This window comes from Notamacropus eugenii, chromosome 6, assembly GCF_028372415.1.
Source record: "Notamacropus eugenii isolate mMacEug1 chromosome 6, mMacEug1.pri_v2, whole genome shotgun sequence".
In the NCBI taxonomy this organism is placed as follows: Eukaryota; Metazoa; Chordata; class Mammalia; order Diprotodontia; family Macropodidae; genus Notamacropus; species Notamacropus eugenii.
Window position 1 is genome coordinate 4,266,394 of NC_092877.1, and position 16,537 is coordinate 4,282,930.

Sequence of the window (16,537 nt, forward strand, 5' to 3'; positions counted from 1 at the left end):
TTTTCCTTGAGGAACTTGTATACCTTCTGGCCATGTCTCAATCTAGATCTGATGTTCTCTTGGGCATGTCAGAATTACTCCTAAGGCTTCAGGAAACATCTCTGCTGTGGCTGAAGGACTCTGTCTGACACAAGAGGGATTCATAGTGTCCTGGCCTGTGTTGAAAGGAAGGAGACCATAGCTTCAAATGGGAGAGAAGCAGACCCTCTTGAAGGAGGGCAACTATTTCAGTTGTTCAGGAATGGCGATGATCTTTCAGTACTCTTCCTACAATACTTTGGCGCATTTGATGTAAATAGTGATTTAGACTTAATATCTCACTGAAGATATTGAGAACTGGCTTTCTCAAGTGGCCATTTGCTCCCTTTCTGGGCACATTTTCAGTCTGAACCTCATCTTGTCTGGTCTTCTGTTTTTATAGAGAAGGCCATCAGGGCTCCCAGCGGGTTAAGTGCCTGTCCATGGTTAGGATGTGGTGGAGTTTGGGTTTCAACCCCTCCCTCTTGACTTCGGGTGCATTCTGCCTTCCACAGTGCCTTCCTTTTCCTTCTCAAAACTAGGAGGCCAGAATTTCTCCGACTTCAAACTTTTGACTTTTGGCTTTTTTGTAGGTTAGGGGGCAGATGCAGGGTTTATGGGTATCTTTATTGGGCAAGGGAGGAGCTCTCATTGCTCAGAATTTCATCCCAGACAACAGCGCAGTGACAGACTGTCGGTGTGGTTTATTATTCCCACACATGCATACTCTGTATCTTCATTTATTAGACATCTTTCTCTGCCTTTCTGTAAAGGTCAAATCCAGGATAATCACCAGTCTCTTAGAATGGCTTGTGGGTCGAGATAGCACCTTACTGTACTGTTCGTTCTGCTGTTGATGTGCAGAGTAATTAATGTATCCTACTAGTGAAGGCTGCTTTAGTCAGCCAGCAAGTATCCCATCTGTTTAGGGGATGAAAAAGCCTGAGACATGTTGTCTCTGCCTTTCCTCATCAAGCTTCTAGTCTTACTGGGGTATGAGATGTACAACTCAACAATTATAACAAAGCATTGTAAAGTGTCCAACTAGGTGCTGCAGTGGAGCTTTAGAGAAAGGTCACTGCAGGCTGGGGTCATCCGGGAGAGTTTCCTGGAAGAGGTAGTACTTGAAGGAAGTGCTAATAAATAAACAAGATCCGGATGATGGCAGAAAGAGTCTGAACAAGGTAAAAAAGGAGCATGCTGTATGGAGATTGGCTGGAGTGGGACCCAGGATTCATGTGGAGGAGGAGGGAGTCAGGACTGACCAAGGTAAGGGGAAGCTAAGTCATTCTGAACAGCCATCAGGACCTCGCCCAGGGCCCTGGAGTTTGACAGTTGGAGCTACATCCACCCGAATTCCTTTACTTCATCGTGGCCCCAACCCTGAGGCAGCCAGCACACAACACGGATCTGAGTGAGGCAAGCACCCAGTCAGAACATGTTGACTTTTGGTGATGCCTGGGCTTGTCACCAGCACCCACTGGAGGGTGCTTTGGGGTCAGAGGTGCCAGACCAGTCTCTTTCTGCTTACTTTGGCAGAAACCCAATGAACACATGGGTTACTTTTCCTTTAGAAATGGTATTTTTATAAATTCGTATGGAACTGATCTCTGCCATGTCAGCCCAAAATCCAGGAGCGGTTCTAGCTGTGTGCTGGGTATGCTTGAGGCTAGCTCAGGGGAGGTTTTATTGAGCAGTTTCTGACAAACACACACATACTCTTTTTTTTCTGGGTAATTTAATAACGTTATTAATGAGGCCAGTGTGTCTCTCTGAGACCAAAGACAGTCACGGCGGCGGGCTCCCCCACATTAGTCATGTTGTGTAGAATTAAAATGAATGGGAGAAACCATGAGGAAAACTAAGGAAAAACATGACAAAATAGAAAAGAGTCGGCTTTATTCTGTGTTCCGACTTCCTAGTTCTTTCTCTGGATGAGGACAGCGTTTTGCTTCCCCAGTCCTTTGGGAATGTTGTAGGTCCTTGCATTTCTGTGAAGGGCTAAGTCTATCAGAAACAGTCCTTGCACCCTGTGTTATTTCTGTGCATAATGTTCTCCTGGTTCTGCTTGCTTCACTCAGCATCAGTTTGTATAAGTTTTTCCAGGTTTTTCTGAAGTCTGCCTGTTTGTATTTCTTATAGCACAATAGTATTCCATTACATTCATATGCCACAACTTGTTCAGCCATTCCCCAATGTATGGGCATCCCCTCAATTTCCAATTCTTGGCCACCACAAAGAGAGCTGCTACAGATATTTTTGTACATATGGGTCCTTTTCCCATTTTTGTGATCTCTTTGGGATACAGCCCTAGAAGTGGTATTGCTGGCCAATGCACATTTTTGTAGCCCTTTGGGCATAGTTCCAAATGGCTCTCCAGAATGGTTGGATCAGCTCACAGCCTCACCAACAATGAATGAGTGTTCCAACTCTCCCACGTCTTCATCTTTTATCATCTTCCTGTTTTGTTATGTTAGCCAATCTGATAGCTGTGATGTGGTACCTTTAAGCTTTTTTGATTTACATCTCTCTAATCGATAATAATTTGGAGCATTTTTTCATATGAGTATAGATAGCTTTATTTTCTTCCTCTGAAAACTGCCTGTTCATATCTTTTCACCATTTATCAATTAGGGCACACATCATCTATCTGTGGTGTGTGTGTATGCGTGTGTGTGTTGGGAGGAGGTTCACGTGTGTTGGGGCAAAGGGAAGACGGTCCCTTTCCACTGTGGGCTGGGAGGTTGTGAGCCCTGTATCATCCCCCTCATGCAGAGTACCAATACCTGGGCCCCAGGCCCCTAGGAGGCTGCAGGTGAGCTGCCCCCTCGTAGGCGGTGGCTGTTGCTGATGGTCAGCTGAGGAAATGGAAGTGAATGTAGACTGGGAGTGGATGGTTGTGCTGACGTGGCTTGTTGGGGGAGTGCTGGGAGCAGCCTCTTCTTTGCTGCTGCCCATCTAATTAGTGCTGGTGGCAAATAAGAGTGTTCCTAGTCACCTGCAGGGGAGCGGGGTGTCTGTGGGACTCTGAGCTGGGCAGCAGAGACCCTTCTTGCCTCCGGAACTCATCTTCTTTTGTTTATGGGTGGCCTGTGCAGTGTGACTCCTCAGCTCCAGCCATGGTTCTCCTAAGGCTGAGGCTTCAAAGACGAGTGCCAGTGCTTAATAGCACCTGCCATTATGACTCCCTCCGGTAGGTGTCACTCCAGCCTCTAAAGCTAATTAAATAGAAATAACAGAGACTTCTTGCTTTAAATTGGCATGGCTCGAATTCAACTGTACATAAAGAATTCTGAAAGAAATCCGCACCCCAAAAATAGTTAGGTTAACCTGACTCTTCAGTGTCATTCTCTCTCTGCTTCTGCACCCTGGCTTGGCGTTCTGTGGCCTCCCACAAAGAAACTTTGAAAGAAAAACCTTTCCAAGTGAAAACCGAAGACTGGGTACATGAGGAGACTGCCACTACCCACCAAGGTGGGGGGGGAGGTAATGACTCAAGACCTCAGGCCCGCTCCACCTATGTGCCCGTGTGCCCATGTGCCTATCTCCGGCCTAGTGTGTTACCTATCCTTGCCTGTTTGTGTCCATGTCTGACTTCCTCATGTCTGTAGATGACCCCCCTCTTCCCCCATGTTCTTCTGTTAGATTTCAGCCAGACCCCTATGTGTTCCTCCCCGTGCTCTTCCCTCTCTGTCCCCATCCCTATGTGTCCTTGAACCCTGTGCCAGCATTCTCCCTCCCTCTTTCCCTCCCCCACACCTGAGGGCAAATTCACCTTACATAAAAATCTTTTTTATGTAGGGATCTTTGAAACTGTCCTCTTACATAAAGTAGGAACTGTCTGTAGTTACAAAATGTTAATTAACACTTCTAAATTTAGAGGTCTCCTGAAATTTATCTCCAGACCCCTTAATCTTAAATTAAGACCCATTGCTCTAAAAGTTCTGAATTAGGGGAAAGAGAAAATGATTAGAATCCTTCATCATTTAGTAATGTCATGTGTCGCACGTCAGTTCTTCAGCACTTAAGGATAACAGTTGATGGACAGCTTTGTTGTCCAGTCCTCCCTCTGTTGGTTCGTCGTTCCCGTCATGCTCCCTAGCTGTGGATCTTCCTTTCGGAGCGCTCCTAGCCAGCCCCCCTACTCTTCTCTCTCTACCTTCTCTCGGCGACCTCTTCAGTTCCTATGGTTTTAATTCTCTCTGGGCTAATCTCTGTTGCCTTATTCTTCTTTCATCACTCTCCCTCACCTACAGATCTTGCCATTTGTGCCTTCACAACCTGTTTTACAACATAGCTGCTCTCGCCATCTCTGGCCCAGCTCATTCATTAACCTCCTTTTCGGGTTTCTTGCCTTCTCTCTCCGTTTCAACCCTTCTGCACGCTGCCACCAAAGCAATCTTCCTACATCTAGATGTGATCGTGCTTCTTTCTTTCTCCTTCAGTTGGAGTGCTGCTTCCTTGTTGCCTCTAGGATAAACTCTATTTCTCACCTCAAACCCTCTTCCGTTAAGGGCCAGCTCAGGTACCACCTTGGATGTGAAGCCTCCCTTTCAAGCTACCTTGCATTTAAGATGAATTTCCCTTCATTTTGTGCGTGTGTGTGTGTGTGTGTGTGTGTGTGTGTGTGTGTGTGTGTGATTGTCTCCCTTTTTAGACTGTAAACTCCTAGAGACAGCCAACTGTAATGTAATACTGAGATTATTGGACTTGGAGCCAGGAAGACCTGAGGTCAAAGATGATGCCTCTCCCAGCCTCATTCCTCATCTCTCAAATGGGAATTGTAATCTCTGTCTCAGGACTGGTGTGAGGCTCCAGTGAGATGCTATTTGTAAAGTACTTTGCTGACCTTCAAGAGTTTGCTAAATGTAGGGTTTGTGATGAAGTAGAGATGGCTTTGTTCATTGCTTCCGTATCTCCCATGCTTAGCTCATTGCCTAGTGAGAAGCAGACACTTAGTAACACTTGTTAATTGATATGTTCTAAGACATTAGACCTCCCTAGGGTTCAGTTCATACATCTCTCTGAGCAATGGGAATCAACAGGTTCTTACATCCCTGGGAAGGTGCTCATTGTTAAAACTGCAGCTATCCCAGAGGTACAAGTCAGGTTAAGAAGCATTTCTTGTTCCCCTGTTCTCTAACCCAGTGTGAGGTTTGCTGGGGCCTGGGCACTTACTTGAGGACTGCTGTGAATAGGAGGCCTTGCATTCCCCTGGGGGGAATATAAAACAAGGTGAAAGGACTCATGGGAAAAATCAATGGCCTGGAAAGTGTCCATTTAGAGCTCTGAATTTCTTTCATTTTCAATCTGTAGATTTCTTTGAAGGATGGAGTAGCCTTAAGCCTCCAGAAGCAGCAGCTTTAAAAGTTGTCTGAGCTTGTTGGATTCATTAGCTAGATTCCCCTGGTACCCAAAGTTAGAATGACAGTGGGATGGAAGTGAATGGCTTTGCCTGGAGGGCTCAGATACATACTCTTCCTCTCATTCATTATGCCCACAAGAAGGAGACGAATGAGGAAAGAAAATACCAGTTCCCTGGGCCTGGCAACGATGTGTGGGAGGCAGGGCGTGACTGGAGCCTGGACGCAGAACCCGAAGACTTAGGTTCACATCTGGGCGTTTAGCTCGTGACTAGCTTTCTGACCTGACAACAAGCTTCCTGAATGCTCTCAGGCTCAGTGTCCTCATTTGTAAAAGGGGGTTAATAGTACCTGTGCCTGCCTTTCACTTACTCCGTTACTGTGAGAATGACGTTTGTGAATGACGTTTGTAAACCACTGTTGGCAATTCGTTATTGTTGCTGTCTAGCTCCTCTGTAGGGTTGAAATTCTACAAGTTTGTCTTTCTAGGACTTGTCACTTCTCTGAGAGCATTCCTCTCTAACTCTAACATTCTCTGATTATATGAAAACTGAAGCATTTTTTGTATTGTATCCTCTTATTTTTTCCTTTGCCATACTGTTGGGGTGCTTATGGACATTCCCTTCCATAATTTTAATTTGTGACACCTAAAATTTGATTCTGGGCTGAAATTACCATTGTGTCCTCTTTCTAAGTTGAGGTTCAGCTGTTCCAAGAACACAGTCATTCCATGCAGCAGGTCAGCCAACTTTCACATCAATTCTCTTAGGAAAGTCCAGGCCCAGCACGTTCTCTGAGTCTCCTGGAATCACATCTGCCTTGTGCTGCTGATATCTGGTTTGGCATCATTTGGTGCTGTCAACATTCTTTCCAGTTGGTGCTTTTACCACTTTCTAAACATCTGTCCTTGGCTCTAATATAGTTCTGACAAGGTTTGAGTGCTGTTTCCCCCTGGTGTTTTGTATACCCTTTTGTGTTGGTTGTGTTAGGTTAGAAATGTGATCTGCTTAGAGTTTAGACAAGCAGGTGCTCCCCCTTTTTCCCATGTTTAAGGTGTGAGCTTTACTAGAAATCCATCAGGTCCATCATGAACTCGGTTTTCCTATCGTTTTCTTCCTTGGGAAGGGTTAGAATGTCTCCACATTCATTCCATTCCTCCTTCCATAGAAGATGATTGCTTACTCTAGGGAAGCTGGGACCTTTTCATCTGCATGTTAAGGTTTTATTATCTCCTAATTTCTGCCACCAGGAGGAGTTAATGTTCTTCCCTTTTACCCACCAGTACCCACAGGAGGTATTGAAGCTTCCTGATTCCCGCATAGATTGGAATTGGGAACCTCAAACCTTTGATGCTCCCCCAAGGTCTCTTATTAGCTCATTACTTCGGGCCACTTGTTTTCTTTGGGTTTCCTGGTTAAGAAATGAGAAGAATCCTGGTTAACTTGGCCTTGCTCTTCCAAGGCGTTTTTGGTTTTGGTTGCTAGGGAAGGTAGATGGTAGAGGAGAGTTAAAGATGCTGGTTTTAAATCTTGACTTTGCTGTAAAGTTTGGGCGGATCCTTTCCCCTCTCCGTGCTTAAACCCTGGCATCTATAGAATGAAAAGGTTCTTGGTTGCTAGGGTGCGTTTCAGCTTGTATTCCTATGGTACCATAAGGTTATTTTGAATTAGACCCTATTCCAAAGCTGGAACTTTGATTCCTCAAGGGATGCAGCCTTTCAAATCATGGTGTGCCCTGCCTGGTCTTGGTGAGCCCTGAGTTCAATCCTGTGAGTAGCCTGAGCACAGAGGTAACGGTACTTTGAGAATGGTGAAGTGCCATCCATGTGTGTGCTAGTGTTGTCTTGTGAATGGCAGAGACAGGGAGACGAGAGCAAGGAAAGAAGGAAGGAGGGAGAGGGAGAGGGAGAGAGACAAAGAGTGCATGGTGCTGAGGAAGGTGAGAGAAAGTCCTGATAGCTTCCACTTTCTCTGTGGGGTGAAGAGATACTTTCTTAGGTCTCCCTTTTCTAATGTGCATTGAAGTTGAGGGAGTGCTTTTCTTTACAATACTGTGGGCTAGGGAGTTTAAGTATGATTGTTTCTATTTTATAGAAATGAGGAAACTGAGGTTCAGAGAGCATGTGACTTGCCCAAGAGCTTTAGAAGGAGCCAGATTCTCTGATTCCAAAACTGGACTCTTTTCCCTAATATGTTGAGTGTACATGTAGGTATTAGACTATATGCTGCTCCAGGCTGCTGGTTCTGCTGGCTCATAGATTCCTGTCTTCTGAGGATAGTTGGAATATGTGGAAGAAGAAAGGGCCCTCTTGGGAGGGTGATTTCTTCACTGTTTTATCCAGGGCTTCCCAGGGGAAATACTTGCAGTTGGGAATTGGGTGCCTGACAATGTCAGAGGTGCAGGCTTGGGTGCATGGGAAAACATGCCTGGCAGGCAGCCCTTTCCCCACCTCAAGCCAAATTACCCCCCCTCCTCCCCTTCTCTCCTCTCATGGTGGAGAGCAGCTTTGTGCTTTGTAACACACCCTGAGAACGTGAAAAGATGGAATCACTGCTGGCGTTTTGTGGGGAAGGCAGCAGGCCTGGAGGAAGATCTCCAACTTTGGGGAATACGGGGGAGCAGCTTCTTGGGTTCTCCTTCTAACCTCCTTCACGTTCCCTCCCCAACGGTAACTATTCAACCTGCTCTCACTCTTCTGTTGGAGGTTTTTCCTCGACAATAACACCAGGTGTATGTGGGGGTTCTGTTTGCATAATGGATTTTGCTTATTGTGATCGTTCCCAGCCATTAGCTGTGCCAGTTGGCTTCCGCTCCTCCCCCTGGACCTGCTTGAACACAGTTGAAGAGGCTGCTATAGTCAGATCATGGATTAAACGATCTGGCCAATCTGGGGCTAAGGGCCAAGCTGATAAATCTTCTTAGATGTGTCTTTTCCCAGTTAAACTGGCTTAAACTAAGAGAGAGAGAGAGAGAGAGAGAGAGAGAGAGAGAGAGAGAGAGAGAGAGAGAGAGAGTGTGTGTGTGTGTGTGTGTGTGTGTGTGTGTGTGACAGAAAGAAGGAGAGAGAGAGAGATCTGTTTGTGGATATGCATAACTGCAGACTTTCCCAAATGTGGGAATCCTTCATGGAAGGAGCTGGTTGTGTTAGCATCTTGTACCCCACCCCCACCTAAGCATGACTCACCCCTTGGGCTCCCCTGCTGACTTTGGGCTGGCATATTGAAGGCCCCCTCATCTACGAAGTTGCCTGACTTACTTATAATGGAAGCAATAGCCAAATTCCTCCTGTTTCCCAAGAAGGAGAGTGGGAGTTTCTCATCCTCTTAGCTGACTGCTTCCATCTGGGAAAGCAACGTTGTACCAAGCCAGATGGCTGGACAAGAGGAGCTGACTGACCCACCCTCTAAGTCACCACAGCAATCAGAGTCTAGTACTCATGGGTGAAAGTTTTTGTCCTCTACTTCATAGCCAGGGAATGATTTCTGGATGTCATGTCCCAGAACATTCAAATTATCTCCAACCCAGTTGAGATCTTACACTTTGGATGTGTAGGTGCCAGGCTTGCCTGAGGTTCTTTCCTAACCCCCTTTAATGAATGCCCACTAGTTCCAGGGTAGTGAGGGCTGTTTGTATCTCTGAGCAAGAATCATCCTACCTCTTGTGACTGGGAGCAGAGCATCCAGCTGGGGTGGGAAAGTGGGGGAGGGGGAAAATCCCCAAGAAAAAGCCCTGTTACTGCTTCAGGGTCACTGGCCAGGAAGGAAAATCAAGACAGAGCAAAAGCAGATAGTGGTGATAACGAAGGGATTACAGGCTGAAAGTAGGAGATTGTCATGATGGAGTATTACTGGTTGTTCACAGAGCACCCCTTTCCTGTGTTGGACCTGTGGCTGGATCTCCTATCTTCCCAGAAATCCAGGCTGCGCATTACATTTTCTCCTGCTGTCCAACTTACACCTCAGTGATCTCTTTGGGAGGGAGTACCTTCCTAGGAGCCCTAAAATCTGGAAGAATTCCAAGGTCATCTCAGGCCATCGGCTCATTAGAGATTAGCAAGCTGAGGTTCAGACAGGGCAAGTGGTTTGCCCAAAGTTAGACAGGTTAGAAACAATTTGAACCCGGGCCCTCCGGCTCCAAAGCCAAGGTTCTTGATGTTGTGCCACATATTTTATAACTAACTTTATAACTTGATGAGACACACTCATCAAGCATTTATTTATCAAGTACTTAAATCTGTGATGCAACTGGATTCTGTATTAATAATAACAAGAAAATTATTGTTAACATTTCTGTTGCACTGCAAGGTTTGCAGAGTGCTCTACAAATGTCTCCTTCGCTGAGGGCACTACCTCTGACCACTCTGGTGAGTTAGAACTGTCCAGCCCCTCTGCCACGGGCACATCTTGGGAGGTGCAACTCGTCTGGATTACCTCACATGGCACTTTCCTTTTGGGGGATGCTCCAGTGCCTTTGCTTCTTGCCCCTTCCACTCAATCCCTTTTAAACTAAGCCTTCCTTTTCCAGGATCTCTTTTCTTTGTATAACACTTTAGGAGTGTCAGAATGCCTTCCATCTACCATCTCATTTGATCCTCACAAGAACCCTGTGAGGGACATGAAGAAACAGATTGAGAGGTTGTCCAGGGTTCTACCGCTGCCTCAGTGAACTCAGGACCCTGCTGCTTCCTTCTGAGTCTGTGCTGCCTTGTTCTTCTACCATTCTGAGGTGTGGCCAGCTTCTCCACTTTTCACAAGGAACTCTTAGCCTTTTCCTTGACATATTATTCAGAGCAGTGAGGAGATGCTGCAGACTTAGAGCTGAAATTCAAGTCCAGCAAAGCTGAGTTTCAATCCTGCCTCGGACACTTCTGAGTAGATCACCAAGGCTCCCTCGGCCCCAGCCTTCTCCTCTGTGAAACAGGAGCACTAACATCTGCCTCAGCAGGTTGATGTGAGGAACAAATGAAATAACACAGTAGTGCTTAGCAAGCCTTAAAGAGCTCTCCAAGTGCTGGTGATTGAGCTGTGTGTGTTGTTATCAATCCATAGTGCAGGCAGGATTCATTACCTTTTCATTTTAGCTTCTCACCTGAGACCCCATTGAAGGAAACTGGTCTAAACTAAGAACTTTAAGGGGAGTATTGTCATGTAAAGGAACCAAGGAAATGACTGGGTATGACTGCTCTTAATTTCTTCAGTCATTTTTATCAGGTAAAAATATGGTTCCATGTAAGAGAGATCTGTGATGCCAGAAAGCAGTTTAGTGCCTTCCTGCTAGGGCTGTTGTGAGGATTAAATGCAGAGTGCCTGGCACATAGTAGGTACTATAGAACCGCTCACTCTCCTTCCTCTTCTCCGCCCCCTGTTCTTGACAGTAGTTGCTGCCGTGCTCTGCTGATGGGTAGAAAAGCAGCAGTATTGTGATCCAGGTGAAGGAGGGGACAGAGGGAGCCCAGAGTGTTTCTGTGGCCGTCTCACTGAGATTGTATGATGTGGGAGAAAGTAAGATTAAGCTGAGGGTTGCAGCCTGAAACCTCAGCTAAATGACAGAAAACCTTCCTTAGTTTAGCTTTCGTGTGTGTGTGTGTGTGTGTGTATGTGTGTGTGCAGCCAAGGCTTTGCTTTTCGACAGATGTCATTACTTTACGGCAACCATCCTGCCAAATGAGTTTCACTTTGCTGTTGAACTGCAGTTGGTTTATCAGTTCTCATTTCATTTCTTGATCGTCCAGGCACTGATGCCGACTCCATCTTTCCCCTCCTTCATGACTTCAGGGTGGCTGGCCCTTTCTCCTCCTTCAGCTTCAAGGCCTTCTGGGTTTAGGCTGGCCCCAGGGCTGCCTGTTGGGACAGGCGTTCAGGTAGGAAAGGCGCCTGAAGGACCTGCAGCCCGTGGATAGCTTTGTCTCCCCCTATGGCTGCCAAACCAGTCTTGCAGGGGGGCTTTGGGAAAGCAGTCTTCTGTAGCCAGAGCCTTGAGACCTTTGCAGACACCTGCCAGTCTCTTCTTGTAGAGCATTTGCCAAGAGGAATTTGAAAGTGCCTTGTGTACCGTTGAGTTTCAGCAGTATTGCCTGGGCTTTGTGGTGGATAATCATGAATGTCTGACTTTCTCTCTTTGTTCTTTATTTTCTTTTTGTCTTCCTTTGTCTTGGTCTTTCTTTCTCCACAATAAAATCGTGCTGGGGAGAGAGAGAGAGAGAGTATTTGTAATTTTTTTTTTAAAGAGGTGATGTATTTTATCAACCTGGAAATTAAGTATCTTCCAGACTTTGCAGAGTTAATCTTCATCCTGGCAGTATTGATTGACAAGCTGGAGGATGGATTCTTTGGGGGAACGGGGGTGGAGAGTGGAAATTGCAGTTTTCTCTGTTAATTGTACTTTAGGTGTCATTTGTGACGATTTTACTTTGTCTAGACAGATCAAAGTGGTGGAGCAGTGGTACCAATGGAACTGAGTGCTAAGGTGCTCGTGTGTGTGTGTGTGTGTGTGTGTGTGTGTGTGTGTACCCCAGGGGTGTGTTGTGGATGATTGAGCTATACTCAATACCTCCAGAGGTGACAGGTATTGAAAGTCAAATGCCACACAGAAGAGGTTTCAGAAATGGAGTGTGTGATGACTCCATTTGTGTTTTGTGCTGACTCTGGAGTCTGTAGGTTGGGGATTGTTCAGGTCTCTGTTGGAATCTCTCTTCCCTTCTGTCTCTGGAGGCTCAGCAGACGCTGGTCAGGAGGGCTGCCTCTGCCTCTGATTAGCGACAGGCGTTGCCTGCTGTGCATGTCCATTTTCTCTTGCCATGTCTTCACGTCATCTGCTAGCTCTTCTTGCCTTCCTGATGCTGGCTTGGAGACTTTGCTCCATAACATGAAGCCCTCCTGTGTAGGCTGGGTTTATACTTACGTTGTCTTTTAAAGGTGTGTCATCCCAGAGTTAAACATTTTAGATGAAGATTTGGGAAAGTGAAAAATAAGCCCTTTAAAGGGTAAACTCATTTTCTGGTTGTTAAAGCCATAAAGGACACACCAGTGTGTTCTTTGTTGAGTTGGGAGGATTGAAGAGGATCTTTCAGAATCTCAGCATGGTTGTGCAGATTCAAATTAGCCTGATGATTTTTCTTGTTGTTATGGAGAGAAACATTTTCAGTGTTGCCAAGTATTTTAAGTGATTTCTGGGGCTTAGGGGAGCCTGCCATCAAGATACATGTTACTTGGCCACAGCATCATGAAGTCTTTGCTCTACAGTGGAGATTTCCCCAAACAGCTGACTCCACAGAAGTCACCTCCGATGAATTGAGGAGCCAGTACTCTGGCTATGCAGATTAGTTTAGGGCTGATGGAAATTAGAATATGGATGACTGAAAATTGAAACATGACCCTCAAACTAATACATGACAAGGCCAAGGCCAAACAGCCATTTCCCAGGCATGTTTGAAATAAATCCAGTACATCACTTCAGAAAAGGAGCTGTAAATGTACCCAAGATGGTGTGGCAACACTGATCTGTTGGTTTAGATCTAATCCTAACCCTATTTAGAGCCTATGCTCTTTGACCAGGATTTTCATGGAAGTAAGCTCAGATTTTTTTGTGCTTTGGATCCTATCTCTGCAGAAATACTTGTCACCCACCCACCACGTAGAGGTACCAGAAGGATTATGTTTATGTTTTGTAAAAGATTCTTAAGCTCCTTTGGTGAAAGGTACTGTTTTCAGCACAGTCTTATTGATGAGCAGGAAAATGGTGCAACTTTGCCTCATTTCCTTTGTGAGCAGGCCTGGGGGGTGTTTGCCAACGTTTTCTTCCTGGGGCTATCCTACCCTAGAGGCGTTCTCTCCCACAGCAGGGCTAGGATGGCCAGCCAGGCGATGGGACTCCCTTGGCAGCCAGGCTGTGGACTCTTCGAGTTAAATCCCAGGACACAGGGCCCTGCAGCGATCAGCCGAGAGAGTGCCTATTGCTGGGTAACTTAACACTAATTGCCAGTGTAGGAAACTGGGGAGGCTTGGATGCCTCTGCTTTAAAGAAGATATGTCAATTTGGAAATCATAATAGAGGTGTCATTTGAGAACACACAATTATTTTTTACAAAAGAGTAAGGGCTTGTCATCGTCACACGCAGGCATGCACCAAGGCAGAAAAATGAGGCCTGCAGAGCAGAATTCAGAGGAAGAAAGAAACAAGACTGCCAAGTTTGTGTTTGCCTTCTTGGCCTTTCATTTCTGAACTGAATATGGCCCTCTTCCTCCTACCCCAATCTCTTGCTGTACAGAAGCAGCTGAAATAGATCCCCAGGCAAGCTCTCCTCGAACTGCATCATTTAATAAGTCTCATAGGGACCAGGCTGTAATGCACTTAATAGGGCAACTGTGTCAGCACTTGAACCTGCCCTGCTTTACAAGTTTTCTGAGTCGTTGCAGTAAACCTCAGCACAGGCCTGCAGACATTCTGGTGAGAGCCGTTGGGTTATCCAGGGGCCCTGAACAGGGTCTGCATTTGCAGTCATCGTCCGTCATCGTCATGGTTTGCTGATTCATTCGCTGACTTAACCAATATTCTTTGAGGACCTACTGTGTTCACAGTGCTACAGAGTATACGATGAAAAATAAAACATGGTGCCTTCAAAGAAGGGGAAGATTAAAAAAACGATAGCAGATATTATCTCATTTTATCCTCACAATAGTCCTGGAAGGTGATGGGGAAACTGACAGAGGTCAGGTGACCTGGCCAGTATCTTGCAACTAAGTAAGTATCTGAGGCCAGATTTGAACTGAGGTCGTCTTGACTGCCGGCCCAGCCTTCTTCACCCTGCCCCACCAGCGGCTCTAAAATGTGCTGTGAGACACAGGGCGCTGTGGAGGTTAAGAGGAGCAAGAGAAAGTGTCCTGGCAGAGGCAGCATTTGAAGGGAGCCTGGGCTGAGAGTTCAGATGAGAGCGCATGGTTATAGAACATGTCTAGTCTCATCAGATGTTTTGTATCTTCCATCTTATTTGATGCTTGAAGCTACCCTGTAAGGTAGACATCGAACATGTATTTATCCTTCTTTTAAAGATGAGTCTCCGAGCATAAGAGCAAGTGTCAGAAGGAGCTGGGTTAGACTTCTGACTCTGAGGTTTAGTAGCTGTGGGATTCTTGGCAAATACCCTCTCTGAGCCTTGATCTTCTTCATCCTTGGGCTTCTTTCTCCAGGGCTGTGGAGAGAAAATTGCTTTGCAAACTTTAGGATCACGATAGGTGCTAGACCTTTGATGTTATTGGGATGGACAACTCATTTTACCGATCAATGCTGGACAATCCCTTCTGTGCCACATACTGTCTTATAGACTTGTCTGCAGCAGAGGTGTCATATGCTTGGCCTACAACACTGGAGTGTTTAAAATGTAATGAGATATTTAAGAAAATAAATTACAATCCAATAAGACATAGAAAATATTGCATTTTGAAAGTAAGTCCATATGTGGTTTTCAGGGATCCATCTGTACAGATTAGTGGCCTCTGTTTCTGTTTGACAGAATTGGCCTAGAGCGCTGAGAGGTCAAGTGACTTATTGTATGTCAGCGATGGGATATGAATCTAGGCCTTCTGGACTTAGAGGCCAGCTTTCCATTCTTTTTTTTTTTTTAAATTTTATTTATTTATTTTTTAATGTTCTACAATCACTACCATAAAACTTAGATTTTTACCCCCTCCCCCACCTACCCCACTCCCCCCTCCATCCCCAGGATGGCATACAATTCTATATAGGATCTACATATACTTTCCTGTTGAATACGTTTTCACTATAGTCATGCTGTGTAGACAAACTAAAATAAATGGAAGAAATCATATAACAAATCAAAACATAATACACACACACACACACACACACACACACACACACACACACACACACACACATGATCTGCTACATTCTGCGAATGAATTCCATAGTTCTTTCTCTGAGTGTGGAAGGCATTTTGCCTTAGAAAACCATTGGGAATTTTTTTTTTTTAAGTTCTTGCGTTATTACGAAGTTCCAAGTCTACCAGAAAAAACTCTCACACACTGTAGTCGTTGCTGTGCACAAAGTTCTCCTGGTTCTGCTCCTTTCACTCAGCATCAGATCATATAAGTCCTTCCAGGCCTCTCTGAAGTCTTCTTGTTCATCATTTCTTATGGCACAATAGTATTCCATCACATTCATATACCATAATTTATTCAGCCATTCCCCAATTGATAGGCATCCACTTGATTTCCAGTTTTGGCCACTACAAAGAGAGCTGCTATAAATATTTTTGTACATGTGGGACCCTTTCCCGTTTTTATGATCTCTTGGGGATACAGTCCTAGTAGCAATATTGCTGGGTCAAAGGGTATGCACGTTTTTGTAGCCCTTTGGGCATAGTTCCAAACTGCTCTGCAGAATGGCTGGATGAGCTCACAACTCCACCAACTTAGTGTTCCAAGTCTCTCACATCCTGTTCAACATTTATCATTTTCCTGTTCTGTCATGTTTGCCAATCTTATAAGTGTGATGCGGTACCTCAGAGTTGTTTTGATTTGCATCTCGCTAATCACAAGTGATTTAGAGTATTTTTTCATATGATTATAGATATCTTTAATTTCTTCCTCTGAAAATTGCCAGTTCATATCCTTTGACCATCTATCAATTGGGGCAGCTTTCTATTCTTTATGCCTGGTGCCTCTTATAAACCTCTAAACATTAAATAAATGTTAGCTGTCTTATTTGCGCGAGGTCTTCAAAGGGGAGTGGGATTATGCTAGATTGAGATGGGATTGGTAGCATTTCAGGTAAAGGTAATACCAAAGGCATGAAGCATGTTGGGGTGATGATAATTAGTTCACTTTGGCTGAATCTGAGGCTAGGTGGAGATAAAGTTAGAAATGTACTTGGAAGCAGATTATGAAGAACTCTAAATGCCAGGCTAAGCAGTTGGGACTTTGTTTGGCTTATAGTAGTGGGCCATTAAAGGTTTTTGACAAATGGAGTGATGTGAGTAGAGCTGTGGAACTCTGATTTTTGTAACAGTATGTGAGTGGGGTAGCCGGGAATAGGGAGAGTTTGGAGATCAATGAGGTAGCTGTTGCAATTGTCCAGGTTACAGAAATTTAGGCAGAGTTGTGAGAGGGGAAAGGACAGGGAACCCATTTCAGAGATAA

General features: G+C 45.2%; 1 protein-coding gene across 11 annotated transcripts in view; it reads left to right on the forward strand.

The window, feature by feature from the left end:
* AMBRA1 (autophagy and beclin 1 regulator 1) overlaps positions 1–16,537 on the forward strand; it is a 186,261-nt gene that overhangs the window by 39,646 nt on the left and 130,078 nt on the right. The gene's annotated exons all lie outside the window — the stretch shown is intronic.